At 52.0% G+C, this 16,008-nt stretch overlaps 1 protein-coding gene across 5 annotated transcripts in view; it reads right to left on the reverse strand.

Annotated features, from left to right (window-relative positions):
- The window catches only part of OSBPL10 (oxysterol binding protein like 10), a 2,898,140-nt gene that overhangs the window by 86,754 nt on the left and 2,795,378 nt on the right, over positions 1–16,008 (reverse strand). The gene's annotated exons all lie outside the window — the stretch shown is intronic.

Below are 16,008 nucleotides of genomic sequence, written 5' to 3' on the forward strand. Positions count from 1 at the left end.
ATCCGTTTTGGTTAGTCACGTGGAAGTGCCATAACCTCTGTATAGGATCTTGTATTCCAGTTCTTTTATCTGTACACTTCTACCGAAAGTTCAAATTTGCACTCTTGAAAAGATTTAGAAGCTTTGTGTTATAAGAGCTGGGACGCCCTTTCATACCTGCCTGTACCTCACCAAATAAATGAGCAGGGGAGAAGTAGAAAATATTTTAGTGCAAGCTTCTCTGAAGGTAGTTAGTCCAGGTGTAACAGCTTGTGCAACCAAAATATCCAGCAGAGTTTTAGTAATGGGGTTGAGATAGAGGCAAACGTTATGGCGACCAGAGGTCACTATTTTGGTGGGCAGTCCTGGCTTTTCACATGTCCCCCATTCTCAACTAGCTTTTCCAAAATAGTCAATGTCTGAGTTTTTTTTCTTTTTTTTTCATAACAATATTTTATTGGGTTTTTACAAATGAGCATTACATTGAGCATAACGACAGTAACAAATCAGCAATTGGTAGGTATGATAAAGTGATAATGTCTCTCGGTGAAAACAGTGGGGGAATCATGTTAGTGGACTGAGCATTATTGTCCGTGGCCCGCTCTGTCCGTGGTGGCCGAGCTGCTTTTGGTGTGCTGGATTGCTATGGCATGAGGCTGTAGATCAATAGAGCGGGCTGATTTGGAGCCATCTGGTTAGTGGGGGCTTCTGGTGAAAGCCGGAAATTTGGCAGCATAGTCCATAAATGGGTCCCATATGTTTAAGGCTCTATTCAGAGAGCCAGTTCGGATTTCAGTAATTTGTTCGGTGATCGCTATGTCCCAACATTTAGCCCACCAAAGTGCCACTGAGGGTCCTTCTTTGTCTTTCCACACCCGCGCCATTGCAATTTTTGCTGCTAGGAGTAGCTGCGTGCATAGCCGGGGGATTTGGCCTGAGAGTGGGAAAGCGGCGTCACCTGTGCCGCCCAAAAGGATGATTCCGGAGTCCCAGGGGATGGAGAGGCCACAAATGTCCTTGATGTGTTTAATTACCTCTCTCCAGTACATTTCAGCCTTCGGGCATGTCCATACCATGTGGAATAATGAGCCGGGTGTTGGGCACCCGCGCCAGCAGGTTCCGGGAATATTCGGGTTGGCCCTGTTGATTTGAGCAGGGGTTACATAGCACCTATAGCAGAGTTTATAGTCCCCTTCCCTGTTTGTGATACGTTGTGAGCTTTTATGCAGCCTGGCCCAAATTTTCCACCAGTCTTCAAACTTCAATTTCCTTACCCAAGTCCTTTTCCCATTCAAGCATGTATCTTTCTTTTTTAGATGAGTCTGCCCTGTCTAGGAGTCGGTAAAGGGCCGATGTTCTGCCTTTGCTGGTGGTCGTTAGAGATCATTCCAATGCCGTTAATTCTCTGGAGCATTTCTCTCTGGTTACCCTGTGGAACAGCCAATGTCGGATTTGGGCATAGTGGAATCTTTCTCATTCATTAACCCCGAATTTTGCTTTGCACCGCTCAAATGAAATGGGTGCTCCTACTTCTAGGAAGTCGCTGGTTATTTGCAAGCCTCCCTCTATCCAGGATTGGAAGCTGTGTGGAGACATGCTTGGAGAGAATTCAGGGTTGTTCCAGATAGGGGTTAGGGGCCCAGGGATCCGCGGATGCCCCATTTTCGGACCGCTGCCTTCCAGCAGCGGACTGTTGTTCTCATTGTTAGTAGGGGTTCGGAAGTTGCTTGCGGTTGTATGGTGGGTAGTGAAGGCAAGCGTCCCCAACCAGTGCGATCCTCCCCGCAATGAGAGACAATGATGGACTCTCCCAGGATGGGAATAAGGCCAAGACAAAGTGCGGGTGAGCGTAAATGGGAGTTTCAATCAAAATAGGGCATGCAAAGAACGCTCTGTCTGACAATAGCAAAGACAGGCGTATATATTTACAAAAAACGTCATCAGAATCTACATACCATAGGGGGCACAAGTTCAATGGGATTGGGTGGCGACGACTAGCTATAGGTGTTGCTGTGATGTGTTTGGCCTTGGACGTCACTGGTCAGCCTCGTGGGTTGGGCTGGGCCTGGCGGGTCAGCTGGGTTCATCCGGGCGGTGTCGTTGTGCCACTGTGGCCAGTGTCAGAGATGAATGTCTTTTCCTGACTTCTTTGCCCTAGGCCATGCACACCGCAGTCATTCAGTCATTTGCAATATTATCTTCTTTAGTAAATCTTCCAATAGGTTATTCTACAGGTTAATGCAACACAGAAGGAATGCACCTCGAGAAGGGTTTGATGGCGATTCATCAGTACATGGTTACCAGTGTCCTGTTGACCGGGTACCATAGGTCGTGGGGCTGGGTCTCAGGGCATGGGACAGGCGGTACATATCATCCTGTCTTGTTAGAAGTCATTATGAATGTGTTGCTGTAATGTTGCCATAATATTGGGTGTCCTAATTTTACAGGGGCCATTAACCTAAGGTGATCCGGTGGGTCGTGGGGCTTACGAGAGGGCGCCTCTGGATTTGTGTTTTCAGGCGGAGGTTTACTGCTGGGCTGTAAATAATACAGGTGGCGGGCCGTGGCCTTGGGTGCTGCAGAGGGAACTACAAATCTTTGAAGTGGCTCCAGCCGAGTTGGGGGAGGTGGAGCCGCGCGGCGCGGGCCTCTGCTCTCTCGTCTGGCAGGCTTCGCTGGGAGGGAGGGGGAATGGCCTTGCATATGCTCACAAAGGTACCGTCCTCGTGTGTTGCCGATTTTAGGTGAAAGTATCATAAGCATTCAAATAATATACAATACTAATTGAGTTATTCTGAAGCTCACATTTTAACATTGCTAATGCCTCTCAAATATAGCCAGTCCAAGCACATTATTTGTACACTATGTTTTAACAACTACAACATTTTGTTATATGCATATACATTTGCAGTAAGTGAGGTAGTAGTGAGGTTGGTGGAGCGCATAGAAACGACTCGCCACTGTACGTGACGGTAGTTGCACATAAGGGGCTTGGACATACACACATGAAGGGTGCATTTTCGTGCACCCTTTACATTATCCCTTAATATGGTTGCATTTGTCTTTCTTTGCACTCTAGCAGCATTAGTTCGGTTATGGCGCGGGACAGTGGGGTGTAAACTTTTTAATGATACGCATAACAAATAACCCCCGGGACGCTTTTACTATTTGTACATAACTGCAGTGGTGTGGGTGCTTCATTGCTAATGCCATATGAACATGCATTCTGCCATATCTATACATTTTACAGGTTTTCTAATCAAAGAGGTTTGTGGAGAAAATGCGCCCATCGCAGGTAGTTTTGTCATTAGTATTTGGGAACTTTTGCTTTTATCTGAGGGCCATTTTACAGTTCTCTTTCCACCCAGGCTCTGCTGGCCGGGTCATGCAGGGAGCAGCGATACACTGCGGAAGGTGAAATGTTACAGTGTTGGTATCTTACACTAGCTCATGTCCGTCTTGTTTGTGGGAACGGGCTCACAGCGGATCTGCCAGGGAGCTGCGGCCATGGGGATAATTGAAACTCTCCAAAGGTGGGGGCCGCGCTGCAGTGCGCCGGGCTCACACCATCTTTATTAAACAAAATGGTTCCTGAGGCCTAGCTAAATTCAATAGGTTTGGGCAATGTCTTCAGCAGGTTAGCCATCCACCACCTGGGCCCTGGTGGTAGGGAGGGGACACCTGACGAGCCATGGCCCTCACCGGGGGAGGGGATGTAGGCGAGGGGGGTCTTTTGGACCAATCCTCCCCTACAGTAGGTGTGGGAGTGCAGAGGGCGCTAGCGGACACCAAGCTTCTTCGAGATGTGTCCATTTCGGTGTGTCTGAATCTTGAACCCATGAGAATGCGTGGGACAGCTGTGCTGCTAGGGTGTATCTGGCCAGATCGGGAACTCCCAAACCGCCCTGTGCTATCCCCCTCATCATTATTCGTTTGCCGATGCAAGGTCCCACCCGCCCCCCATACGAATTCTTGGATTTTCTTTTGTAGGGATATCAGGGCCGGACCTGGGATCTGAATTGGTAGTGCTGTGCAACGGTACAGCCATCTAGGGATTAGATTCATCTTGATGGCGGTAATCCGACCAAACCAGGACATTTCCTGGGGCTTCCACCTTTTAAGATCATTTTCGAGCTCTCTAATCAATTGCGGGAAGTTGCTTGAATACAAGCGTAATGGGTCGTTGGGGATCTGTACCCCGAGATAATCAATTGCACCTGTCGACCATGGGATTGGCATTAGGGAGCTGAGGGAGTCTTTTTCTTGTTTAGAGAGATTTACTGCTTAGGCAGTGAATTTGGTTAGATTTACCTTGAACCCTGATAGGGCCCCAAATTCTGCGATCTCCTACCACAGGGCACCCAAGGACATTGCCAGATTTGATGCTGTTATTAGGACATCGTCCGCATATAGTACTATCTTATATTCTTGGCCTCCCACGGATACCCCACTTATTCTAGGGTTTTGCCTGATTTTGCTGCGAAAGGCTCCATGGATAGAGCAAAGATTAGAGGTGAAAGTGGGCATCCCTGTCTAGTGCCCCTGGAAATGTGGATTGTCCCAGACCTGGTACCACTGACCCGCAGCTGTGTGGTGGGAGATTGATAGTTAGCCATTACCCATGTGATAAAGTTTGGGCCAAAGCCAAAGTGCTCGAGGGCTGCTGCCTGGATAAACCCCCAGTCAACCAGGTCAAAGGCTTTGTGTGCGTCTAAAGATAAAACAGCCATTCCTACCTTCAGTTTGTGAACGCTTTCGATTATGTTTATCGTTCTCCTGATATTTTCGTGGGTCGCTCTCCATGGGATGAATCCCGTCTGATCTCAGCCAATCAGGGATGGTAGGATCGGACCCAGCCTTCTGGCCAGAACTTTGGCGAAGATTTTGCCATTGTTGTTAAAGAGTGAGATTGGGCGGTAGGAGGCGGCTAGTTCGGGGTCTTTCCCAGGTTTGTGCAGCAGTACTGTAAGCGATTCTGCCATTGATCCGGTGACTGACCTCGAAGATAGGAAGGAGTTAAACAGGGCTGCCATTTGGGGAGCTAGGGTTCTGGCATATTTTTTATAAAAGTTTGCAGACAGACCGTCGGGTCCCGGGGCGGCAGGTTTGAGAGTTTTTATAGCTTCCATGATTTCTTCGATAGTGATGGGAGATTTTAGGGCTATCAACTGGTATGTGCTATTGGAGGGCGTGGCGCGCAGATAGTCCGGCAGATTCTCTAGTACGGTGGGTTTCCCTGACATTATGGGTTTATGGTGTTTCAGCAGTTCTTCGATTTTCTCTGCCTCAGAGTAGTGCAATTTTCTGTCTTCCCCCTTTAGTTTGAGAATATTGTTTCGGCTGCAAATCTTTTTCAGTTTTTGCGCTAGCACTTTGTTTGCCTTATTCCCTTTGATGTAATATAACTGCCTTGTGAACACTAAGGATTTGGCCGTGCGATCGGCACAATGCATTTCGAGCACTGTTTTCGCTTTCCTCAGGGCTCTCTCCGTTTTTCTGGAGCTGTGCCATTTCAGTTTGTCCCCTAGTTGCTTTACTTTTTCCTCCAGCTTGGCTGACATGATGTTCGAAACTCTTCTCTGTTCTGCTCTGGCACTAATTCGTGTGCCTCTGACAACTGCTTTCATGGCGTCCCAGATGATGTTGATGGGGGACTTCTCTGTCGTGTTTTCCTTGAAATAGTTGGAGATCGTTTCTTCGGTTTCCGATCTAATGCATTTGTCTAATAACAATGAGTCATTCATCTTCCAGTGTCTTTGAACAGGGTGCTTTTGGCCTGAGATGGCTAGAGTAACGGTAACTGGGGCTTGATCAGATGTCATGCAGGTGTGGATTTCTGCATTATTAAGACAGGGGAACAAAACTCTGGATATTAGTATGAGGTCTATTCTTGAGAATCCTTCATGCACACAGGAGTAGTGAGTATAGTCTCTTGAGGTGCCATTGAATAACCTCCATGCGTCAACAGTTTCGGTTTCTCTGAGCAGTTTGGCAATGGATAGTGCTTGTGCAAAGTCTGTGTTTCTGGGGGGCAGAGTTTTATCCATTTGCGGGTTTGGCATGCAATTAAAATCCCTGCTCATGATAAAATGGCCTTCGCGGAACGCTAGGACGGTTGGTATTATGTTTAAGATGAAGTTGGCTTGAGACGTGTTGGGGCCATAAATTGAAACGATGGTAATAGGGAGTTCTTCGAAAAAGCCCTTTAAAAGGAGAAGGAACAAGTTACTTACCTGTAACTGTTGTTCTCCAGCATGGGTCTGGCATGGATTCGCATGCTCATGAATATTCCCCGTCGTCAGGCTGGGAATCCTCGGTAAAGAAAAAACCAGTATCAGTTTCGTTTCTGATCTGTCTTTTGTAGTAGCAACCAATCACTGATCTCTGCGTCATACTGACCACAGCCAATGACTGCCCTCTACCTAAGCCCCGCCTCTGGCAGCCATCTTCAGATTTGGTAGCACGTGAAGTGGCAGTATGACCAAGTGAAGAGCCGCAGAGGGGTAGGCGGGAGGGTTCGCATGTGAATCCATGCCAGACCCATGCTGGAGAACAACAGTTACAGGTAAGTAACTTGTTCCTTCTCCAGCATGGGATCTGGCATGGATTCACATGCTCATGAATAAAGAATACATAGCAGTACACACATGCACAACCACGGGAGGTGGCAAAGGCTCAACATTAAGCAGCACATCAAACTCAACATTAAGCAAATCTTACCTCCTCACCAGGCTCACCTTAGGCGAACAGGTTGCGCAGCACACCTTGGCCGACCCTGGACTCCTCCCTGGAATCCCGATCGACGCAATAGAATTTCGTGAAGGTGTGCGTCGACCTCCACGTAGCAGGCCTGAAGATGTCCAGCAAGGGCACACCAGATAGGAACGCCGTGGTAGCTGCGATCGCTCTGGTGGAATGGGCTCTTGGACGGCCAGGCAGGGGTCGGTTTGCCAACCGATGACAGTATATGATACAGCCTGAGAGCCATCTGGAAATGGAAGCCTTCGAGAGAGCCTTCCCCTGATTGACAGGTCCAAAGTTCACAAAGAGTTGTGACGTCTTCCGAAAACCCTTCGTGCGGTCCACGTAGAACTTCAGCGCTCTAGCCACATCCAGCGAGTGCAAAGTCCTCTCAGCCGGCGACGAAGGCGACGGGAAGAAAACAGGCAACACCAAAGGTTCGTTGAGGTGGAAGTCCGACGGCACCTTGGGCATGAAGGAGGGGTGCGTCCTGAGCACTACCCTCGTGTCGTGAAAAGTCAAGTACGGGGCCTTGCAGGAAAGGGCCTCTCTCCCACCCGTCGTGCGGAGGTGATGGCCACAAGAAACGCTGTTTTCCACGACAAGAACTTCAACAGGGCCGAGTGCAGAGGCTCGAACGGAGGTCCCATGAGCTTGGTCAGCACCACGTTGAGCTCCCACGCCGGGGCCGGAGCCTTCACCGGCGGGAACAATCTGAACAGTCCCTTCATGAACTCTTTCACCAGACAATGAGAGCACAAGGACGTCCGCCCCGTGGTTCTGGTGTATCGGGAGATCGCAGCAAGATGAATCTTGATGGACGCATGCGCCAGTCCAGCTTTGGCCAGCGTCAGTAGGTACGGCAGTACTTGGGGAGCCGTAATCCGCAGAGGGTCAATCTTCTGTGCGTGGCACCAGACAGAGAACCTCTTCCATTTGTGTCCGTAGCATTTAAGAGTTGAGGACGCCCTGGCCTTTGCAAGAACCTCTCTGCAGTCGTGCAGATTCTCGGTGTGCGCTCCCCACCCTTCCAGGGAGGCATCCGTGGTCACTGTCTCCTGGTGGCCGGGGGTCTGGAAGTCCATGCCCGCCGTCAGATGTGCGCGAGTGCCCCACCACCGGATCGCTCGTCGGAAACTCTCGTCGAGTGTGATCCTCTCCTCGAAGCTTCCCGTCGTCTGGATCCAGCGCGCGTCCAGGAACTCCTGCAACGGGCGCATCCGGAGCCTGCACAGGGGGATGAGGTAAATGCAAGAAGACATCATTCCGAGGAGGGACTTGATGGACCTCACTCTGGCCGCGTCCCCAACCAGCATCCGCTGCACCATGCCCAGAATGGGCCTCGTCCTTTCCTCCGACGGGGAGGCCAGAAGCGACACTGTGTCGAGCTTCGCTCCCAGAAACAGTGCGTCTTGCGCGGGCACCAGGTGGGACTTGGCATAGTTTATGGAGAATCCCAGGTCCGTGAGAAGTTGGACGGTCCTTGCCGTGTGCTCCACGGCGAGCTCCCTCGTCTTGGCTCGGATGAGCCAGTCGTCCAGGTAGGGGTAGACGTGGATCCCCTCTCGGCGCAGCTGCGCCGCCACCGGTGCGAGGCACTTGGTGAACACCCTGGGTGCCGACCTTAGTCCGAAGGGAAGGGCTCTGAACTGATAGTGACGCCCTTGGACCACGAACCTGAGAAACTTTCGGTGTCCCTTTAGGATGGGAATATGGAAGTAGGCATCCTCCAAATCCAACTAAGACAGGAAATCGCCCTCCTCCAGCTGACCCAGGACGTGTTGGAGGGTGACCATCCGGAACCTTGATGAATTTGTTCAGTCGTCGTAGGTCCAGGATGGGACGCCATCCTCCCGTCTTCTTCTTCACAAGGAAGTATCTTGAGTAAACTCCGGAGCCCCGAAGCCTCTTTGGGACGAGCTCGATGGCGTCCTTCCTGAGCATCGCCTTTACCTCCAAGAGAAGTTGAGGGACGTGAAGTTCTTTCCTGGCCACAGGGGGGACGCGCGGGCACCTTCTTTGAAACTCGAGCGCGTGAACCTGGGCTAGGGCGTCCAGCACCCAACGGTCGGTGGAGATGGACTCCCACACGCTGACGAAGCTCGCCAGCCGGCCTCCCACTGGGGTGCTTCGGTGGGGGCCCGACCCCACGGCCGGTTCAGTCCTGCTTCGACGAGGCTTTGCCGCCTTGACCTCCTTGGCGACGACGGCGGGGTCCGCCTGACTTGCCTCGTCCCCTGTAAGCTTCCTGCGACGACGAACGGGCCGCTTGACGGTAGGTGGAAAATCCGCCACCGGAATCTCTGGAGGCACCCTTGCCCCCGCCGCTCCGAAAGGGCGGCCACCGTTGCTGGAGAACCCCAAGAGCCCGGGCCGTCTCTGTGTCTGCTTTGATGGCTTGAAGGGGATCGTCCACTGTTTTCCCAAACAGGTTGTTTCCATCGAACGGCATGTCCAAGACTCTGGTCTGCACGTCTTGACGGAAGTCAGGAGCCTTGAGCCATCCACGCCGCCTAAGGCACACGCCGTTGCCCAACTGGCGAAATCCAGTGTTGGCGATGTCCGTCGCAATCGTAATGGCGTGGTCCGATGCCACCTCACCTTCCTGCAAGATCTCTAGGGCATCCGCACTCTTGTTGTCCGGTAGGAAGTCCAGCAGGGGGGCCAGTTTGTACCACAGCTACCTGTCGTAGCGGGCTACGATAGCCAAGGCGTTGGCCGCCTTAATCGTCGTCGCTGCAGACGAGATGACCCTGCGTCCCATCGTATCCAATTTCTTTCCCTCGCCGTCCGGCGGGGAAGTAGACGTGGAGGCCGCACCCTCGCCCGCTTTCTTCCTGGCCGCCGCTGAGACGACGGAGTCCGGGGTCGGCTGTGCCCGGCTGTGCCCGGAGGCACAAGGGGGCCGCGTCCGGGATCCGGTACTTCTTCTCGTACCGATCCCTTCTAGCCGGCGTCGTGGATGGGTTCTTGAGGAGGGCGAGGCCCTCATCCCAAATATCGTCCAGTAGAGGCACGGAGAGGACCGTCTTCCTCTTGGCCTCGCGCCGTTGATAAAGGAAACCTTCCTTCTTCTTCTCCTCCGGGCAGAGCTGGAAGAGCTCGGATGCCCTGGCGATCATGGAGTGAAACGATCCAATCTCGTCGGGCGGAGAAGCCCGGGTGGGAGGTGACGACGGCAGATCCTCGTCGTAAACCTTGTCGTCCGTACCCGTCGTGGCCGTGTCAGTCCCTGTATCATCCCCACGAGTCGTGGACGGGGAGGAGGGCTGAACAGGGCGCGATGGCTGAAAAGGAGGTTGAGGGTGAATCCTTCTTCTCTTAGGGGGAGGGATCCCAGAAGGGCCTGGCTCCGGGTCCCCCGTCGGGAGCGGTTCCTCCGCTGGTGGTAAGGGCAGTCTCATCCTTATCTCCGAGCATAAAGACTGTATAGCCAACAAAATGGCCGCCGAGTTGTCTTGCGGCGCTGGTTGAGGGGAGTCCGACGGGCGGTCAGGGGCCCCGTCGGCACCCTCGAGGATATCATCGTCTCCTACGTCGGGATCCCTCCCGACGGGCTGGTCTTCTTCCACGCCAACGCCGTGGCTTAAGACCTCGATCAGCTCTTCCTCAGAGGTTGAGGCCGAACCCACGACGACGTCCTGCCCCCCCTTTTTCTTCTCCGTCGGAGGATTCACGGGGTCCTGTCGATGGGCATAAAAGAGGACTCCCTCCGCGGTGGCAGGGAGACTCTGAGCCCCGAGGTCGCCACCACTGGTGTAGCCTCCACAGGCTGAGCCAGGGCCGCAGCGACTGTCTCGATAGAGGCCTTGGCCGGATGGATTAAGGCTTTCACCATCTTAGGTGCGCTCACCGCCTTCTCCTTGGGGGGGGGGACACTGCCTCGCTCTCCCTCCGATGGGGCCTTCGAGCTCGACCGGGGCCTCTCCAGGAGCTTCACCAGGTGCTCGGCCTTCCTCTTACCCGAACCAGAGCGTTGGCTCGTGGTTGATGGTGCCGGGGAGGATGCGCCCTGCCTAGCGCCCGTAGAGCCTGACCGTTCGGCGCTCCCGGTGCCAGCGGACTCGCGGTGCTTGGCCTTGTGTTGGACCCCCGTCGCCGGGGCGTCCTCAAAGGTCTTAGAAGACCGCTCGGATTTCTTCCTCTTCTTCTCGCCTGACGGGCTCTTCCCTTCCAGCCAGTTGGCGAGACGTTGATGGCGGTCCTTCATGGTCCGCTCCGACATATTGCCGCAAAACGCACAGTCCTTCTCCACGTGCGTCTTGTCCTCATGTAGGCAGTAAAGACAAAAGGAGTGTTCGTCCTCCTTAAAGACATTCTGAAGCTGGCATCCAGGGCAGACCCTGAACAGCTTTCCGGGCGTCGAGCTTCCCTTCTCCTGGGCCATGTCCGAGATGGGCCTAAGAAACTTCTGGAGTCCTCCAAAAGCGTAGCTCGACGAAATCTTCACCCTTGAGGGGCATAAACGAATCAGACACGAGTCCCCGTTGATCGGATGAAGAATCGGTGGAGCTTGAGGCTCTTTTTCACCGAAAAAAAAATCGAAGTTTTTGAGAAAAAACGTGAAAAAATAGCACTAACGCTCGAGAGCAATAGCACGAGGATCCCAACACTTGAACGTGTGGTAAAAATCTGAAGATGGCTGCCAGAGGCAGGGCTTAGGTAGAGGGCAGTCATTGGCTGTGGTCAGTATGACGCAGAGATCAGTGATTGGTTGCTACTACGAAAGACAGATCAGAAACAAAACTGATACTGGTTTTTTCTTTACCGAGGATTCCCAGCCTGACGACAGGGAATATTCATGAGCATGTGAATCCATGCCAGACCCCATGCTGGAGAAAGTGACCTTCCGGGTCTCTCTTTATGGTGATCTTTGACAGTGGGACTCTATCACTTAGTAGAATTACCACTCCTCTTTTCTTTTTTCCCCAAGGAGGGGGAGTAAGTTCTTTTATACCTGCTGAATCTAACCCGGCGTTCATCTTCTTGCAGCAGGTGGGTTTCTTGAAGAAGTATGATGTCTCCCAATAATTGACCCAGTCTGTGTTCCACTGATTTGCGCTTTCGTGGCAAGTTCAGGCCTTGGACATTCCATGTGAGGATTACTATCTCACTAGAGACTGACATTGTCTTTTTGCTTTTGCATTAGGTGTACATCTATCCATGTCCCCCTCTCGGGGGCGAGAGTCTGCTAGAAAAGAAATATTGCTGCGTTGGTCTCGTAAAAACATAGTTGCTGTTGCGTCGTGCTGCGATATTGAATGTGAGGCCGGGGTCTGGTGGAACCGGTGCTCACATCCATAGCCTGATCCCACTGATACCCTTTCTCCCCTCCTGCCCCCCAACTTTAACTGGTAGGAGAACTGTCATCCTACTGCCACTGGGGAACTGGTGGCACCAAAGCGCTTGATGTTGGCCAACTGGGCTGCTGATATGGAGTATGTTGGAGCTCGAACATTGCTCCCGCACTGTTGAAACGTTTGCAAGTGAGATTCTTTGTGGACTTCATCCTTGTGGAAAAATCGGATCAGACCCTTGCAAGCTAAGTGGTGCACCTCACCTTTAGAGTGATGACCTGCGAGGGATGTTGGCCCGGGGCCTGAGAGCCAGGGCTCTCCAAAATTGTTGCTGATTGGTCATCCCAGATTGTTGGCTTTCTTAGGGGGACCCCGGGGTCTGCGTCGCCTGCCAGCTTTTGACCATTCTCCTATTGAAGACTTGTCCCGGGGGGGCGGTTTGGTTCTTCTGGTCCAGACTCACCGTCCGATCCTCTGAGGCCCATGAATTTCGCTGCCTCTTTTGGTGAGTTAATTTGCTTCTGAGTCCCATCCCATTTGAATCTGACCGAGGCCGGGAATCCCCATTGGTATGGGGTTTGCTTTTCATGTAGCCACTCTGTTAATGGTCGCATGGTTTTTCATTTTTGGAGAGTGGAGGTGGCCAAGTCTTGCTAGAGCGAAATTGTGGCCCCCTGAAAGGTGATCTGGCGCATTTGCCTCGCCTCACGCATGATTTCCTCTTTTAGTTGGAAAAAGTGGATTCTTACCAGTACATCCGGGGGGACGGCGGACTCCCGTCTTGGGGAGGTTCTATGTACCCGGTCCAACTCCAGGGGCGAGTCGTCCGGAAGTGTGATTATGAACCTGAAGAGTTCCGAGACATGGCGTTTTAGTTCTGCGTCTGTGATGGATGTTGGGATGCCTCGTAGGCGGATGTTATTCCTCCGAGAGCGATTTTCTGCGTCCTCCTGTTTTGCTTCTAGGAGATTGCATCTCACCTCTAAGGCTGATATCCGGTCCCTGTCCTGTTCTCCTTCAAATCTTTGGTCACAGACCTCGAATTCCAGTTCGACCGTTCGATGTTCTACTTCTCCCACCCGCTTATCTAGGACGCTGATTTTCTTCGTGACCTCTTCTGTGCTTTTTTGGATTTCTTTGGTTAAAGCTGACAGGAGATCTTGTAAACCAGCTTTGGTGACAATTTTGGAGGGGCATTGGGCTGTTGCGGGCGCCGTGGGCATGAGGTTATTGGCAGAGTCTTCCGGTGGGTCCCCTTTTCTGGATCTTTCAACAGATGATTTAGCCATTAAGGAGACAATATCCGTTTGTTTGGATGCTTTGCTGCTTTTTGACATTTTGATGTTGCTGGGTCTCTGTGGCAGAGCTTTCTGCGCAGAGTCTCTGTTGTCAATCCACAGGAGCAGAGCTCGGGAGCCCTTGTTGAGTTCCTGCCCCGCCAGGTTCAGCCTCAGGAGATCGGCTACGGGAGGTTATAGGTGAATGTTTTCTTCCCTTGGTTGATTTTGGTGGGCTTCGGCGTACGCTTTGGTAGGCCCAGGCGGGTTGAGGGGGGGGAAGCAGAGAGCAGGGTGGATGGGTCTTGGGGGTGCGATTGCGTCCGACTGGCATGGCCCAGAAGTACCTGATGATGAAAGTGAAGACCGGGAGCCCGATTGGTACAGGGCTTCAAACCATGGTGGGCTCAAGCGGGTCTCCCCCCCTCTCCACTCTTCACCTCGTGGAGCCTGGGCTGGTGTATTTTTCAGAGGGCGTAGGGACTCAAGGCTGCCCCAGGAGGTTTCTGATGATTCGGCCGATGTGCTGGGTGCTTGAAGCGCTGGAACCGAGGGGCGGGCAGTCGAGTGGGGGCCCTCCACTCTGGTCAGCCCGCCGGGACGTGGGCTTGGTTGAGCTCCGGCTGCGTTGCCCGGATGATGCAGGTAATGAGGCCACACCGCGGGACAGTCCGCTCAATGCAGGCACTAAGGAGGTCGGGCGGTACCCGGTCGCTGGAGTGGAGCGGCAGTCGGTAGAGTGAAGCTGGGCAGCTTCTGGCGGGAGCCTATGGAGCGCGCCTCGCTCCGCTCGCGGCCCCACCCGGGGGCGCAGCCCTGCACTGATCAGTTCCCCACGCGGGTCGGAGGAAGGGAGGAGCGCGGGGCTCAGGCAGAGGCTGGGCCAGGGGGCCACCGGGGCTGAGGTTCTTATTCCGGACCTGAAGCGGCATGTGCCTTTGGCAGGGTTCTCCTCTGATGCCACGCTGCAGTTGTTGTGTGGCGGATGCTGCTCAGAACGTTGGTCGCTGCTGGTGCTGGCCTCAAAGCGGAGGTGCAGGATGGGCTTTAACAGTGCGGGATGGCGAGCTGGGAGCGCTAGGCGGCTTCGGCTGCTTTAGCACGAGTGCCCCTCCCCCTCACGGAGGTACTTCTCTGGTTCGTCTTGTCGCCGCCATCTTGGAATCGAGCGGATCCCGAGAGGAGAAACAAGCCGAATCATAACAAATCAGCCTCGGAGCGGGGACCCGCTCGAGCGACAGCTGCAGTGAGTCTTCATGCGAAATATATTTCAATTGCGCTCCATAACTGGGTCTGGTAGCGGCGGTGATAGTGACGGCGCAACGGGCAATGCAGGAGCTCCTATGAAGCCATACCAGTCATGGCGGCTCCGAGCCATGCCCCCGAGTTTTAAGATAAAGCTTTGAATCTAGATTCTTATCTCATCACTCATTTCGGCTAAGGGTGAGCAAAAGCCTGACTTGGAGCCAAAATGTGTTAGTAGAAGCATTTCTTATTGCTGCCTGATGGTCAGCAATATTGCAAAATAAAGTCAAATAACAAAAGCAGGAGACAGTGTGAAGAAATGATGGATGGAACAGAATATAGGACGCATGAATTGAAAAGAGGAAGGTAAAATACATGAAACACAGGTTCATGCAGAGGAAGGCATAGAAGTGACACGTGTACACCAAGTACCAAGTAGTGTTTCCATCAGAACTTTTTTTTTATCATAACTGAGTTCTGACACTGTGCACAAAAAGAACCCAAACTCCATCAAAATCTATAACAATACCTCTACAATGACCTTGACTGATGAGAACAGTACCTCATGTCAAGCTGAAATGACAGAAAGTATGATATATCCATCATTACGTCCTTCTTCTTTGTCTATTGTGTTGACATTTCAAAATGGTCCAGGTTTTAGTTTGGAATATCTGGTCAGCCTAGCGATAGGTCTGTGTGATCTGGGAAGCCACAACACGAACCAGAGCAGAATCTCAGAGATACTGGACTCTATGCAATCACAATTTATAGAAAGCTGTCCTTTGCCATTCCACCATAGTCCTCATTTAGGCATCATAATAATATTCCGCCACCAACGGGTAGGCCATCCCCTATCACAATCAATGATCTCAAGAGTATCTTCTTGGGAACTATAGACTTTCTTGTGCCCATGTATATGACAGAATATTCTTTGAAACGATTGGAGGGCAGATTTGGCATATTGATGGGAAAAGAGGAACAAAAACATCTGATAGGGGAGAATAGACATCTTTTGTGGGTTTGTGATTAAACTTTGGTCTGTTGAATTTAATATGCTCCACTGATCCGCACAAGATTTCCTCCATTTCTTAAATGACAAGTTAGAAGAGCCCCCATCCCTTTCCTGAACCCCGACTGTCTAGGATCAGTCCTTCCACTATTTTTGGCCCATACTTGTAAATGACTTGGCAAAAGTACCGAAAAGAATTTTCTCGACACATCGAGCAGTACTATTGGCCACTTATTGCTAGGATAACACATGTCCCCCTTTTTTTTTTAAATGGGAACCAAGTGTGACATCTTCCAAGAGGGGAGAGTAGAGTGGAAAGTTATTATTTAATCAAATAAGTAGGATAAAAAATACAGGCCCATAGCTCTGGGTAACCTTTCAGCGTCACATTCGATAGCTCATCAGGGCTGGGTGCTCTAGAGGGTTCAATATGCAAAATGACTTCCAAGATGTCTTCTCT

This window comes from Ambystoma mexicanum, chromosome 2q (genome assembly GCF_040938575.1).
Source record: "Ambystoma mexicanum isolate Mex_15411 chromosome 2q, UKY_AmexF1_1, whole genome shotgun sequence".
Classification (NCBI taxonomy): Eukaryota; Metazoa; Chordata; class Amphibia; order Caudata; family Ambystomatidae; genus Ambystoma; species Ambystoma mexicanum.